Genomic DNA, 2,037 nt, shown 5'->3' with positions numbered 1-2,037 from the left:
CTGGATCAAGAAGACAAAGCAGCTGCTCTGAGACTGACATTTTTTTTTTTTTAAATTGGGAACTTTAAGTTGAAAGGAATGGGATCAGAGGATTTATTTTTATTGGAGTAGGGTGGGAACCTGGAGGATCCCTGAGATTACACACCATCCGGTACCAGGAAAGCCTGAAGCATGAACTGCAGGGAGGAGACCTGCACCCACCCAACATTTTCTCTGGAAGAGCAATGAATAGTTGAAAATAGGTAACTGCCGGCTGTCTTCCCATGGCAGAATGGGTCTGAAGCCCTTTAGGCTGCTCTGGCCTCATTCTTAAATCAGGAAAGACCAGCCTTAGGCTTGCTAGCTGCTGATTATAGTTCCAAATCTAAAACCAAGCCATAAAATCTCTCTTTAGACCTCATAGGCCTTATGAATATCTGCTTCCCACCAGTAAATAAGTATTTTGTTTATATATACTCAGCTAAATTTCTTGCCAGTTTTATTTCTCGTAATTTCTCTTGCTTTTCTCCAGATCCTTTCTGATCTAGGCACTGTTGTCTCAGTCCCGGGCTGTGCACCTCTAATAGAAACCAAGCCATGTGGTTTACTGCTTGTCATCGAAAAATTATGCAAAAGTTTCCCTCCAGGGCTGTTATCTGTTATTCTTTGGAGCCTGGTGGGCTTCAGTTAACCATATCGCTGTCTCCCTCCTCCAGAAGTTGGTATCACTTCTGTAGGGAGGAAAACAATATAACTTTAAGCATGTCAGCTGAAGGCTATTAAAATATTTTATTTATCATTGATTTCTAGTTTGTAGGCAGCAGGACTGCATCTATTTAACACCGGTCTTCTTTAAAATGGGAATGTTGAGAGGGTATTTGGTATTTTTTTTTTTCCACGGGCATGTCAAAAAATGCAGGAGGTATTAAATACATTGGAAGCAAGGCCTCATGCTTATGAACAGAGGCCAGGCCCTTCCAGACACCACCACCGAACAGGGAGCTGCTGTAATTCCTCATCCGTTCTTTTTTTTTTTTAAATTTATTTTATAAAGACCATCTGCAGGTTGAAAGCAGGAACTTTGGACTCAGCCAAGTGCCAGTATGTAACAGTAAAAAAATACCAAACCACCCAACCACAAAAGCTCAATGCTATAAACACAGTGTCTGTCTGGATGTCTGTCATTTCCAGCTAGTGCCTGAATGGGAGGTGTAGACACACTGCTAACAGCAGATACAAACACGTAGGTACCACCCACCTCCAAAAAAAATGTATGCATGGCTGCATCCTCCCTCTCTCCTCCCCAAATCAAACTCTCAGAGAGGGAACTGCAGCAGTTGCTTCTGCTGCCCTGAAAACAGCTGAGCATGAAACTCTGATAGTGCCCCAGAGCTGCAGAAGCTCTCACGGGGTACCTGTGTTTAGCTGGGCTATGGGGATTTTTACCCCCAGCTCCTCCAGACTGCGCAGTCGTATCAGGAAACCCTCAAACCAGCTATTTTCTTGCCCGCAGATCCCTCATTCTGCCCTGGAGGGCCAAGCCCAAGGAGCTGCCTTGTCACCTCATACATCGCTGTCCCTTCCGCGCCTGGCAAACCCAGGCAAGAGGAAAGCAAACAGAGCCATTTGGCACTGAGGGCTCAGCCAATGCGGCTCATTTATTTTATTTTGTTATTTTTGTGCTGCAGACCCGTGGACTGTATGGCATAGGCAGAACCGAGGTGTAGCTGTCTGCTGGCATGCAGAACATCCTAGTGCACACGGGGAAAATGCTATTGCGTTTGGTATGGCATAGCTCACGTCTTCACCTGGGTATTGGGCTACACAGAAAGTCTATTTCCCCTATTTTAAGTTAGGGTTTTGGTTTTTTTTTTTCAGTGCTCTAAGACCCATATGCCCTGCCTCCAGGCTTTCCCAGTGTGGAGCTACTTGACCGATATTCACATTTAAATCTGGGTTTTTGGAGCCTGGATCTTGCTGAGACTGAGCAGGAGCCATGCCAGGCTCCCGGCTTGTGCTTTCACTCCGAGAACACAAGAAAAATTGGCTGTTTGAGGA

This window comes from Calidris pugnax, unplaced genomic scaffold (genome assembly GCF_001431845.1).
Source record: "Calidris pugnax isolate Ruff unplaced genomic scaffold, ASM143184v1 scaffold53, whole genome shotgun sequence".
Classification (NCBI taxonomy): Eukaryota; Metazoa; Chordata; class Aves; order Charadriiformes; family Scolopacidae; genus Calidris; species Calidris pugnax.
The sequence above is the reverse complement of the archived record's forward strand: the minus strand, read 5'-3'. Positions refer to the sequence as shown.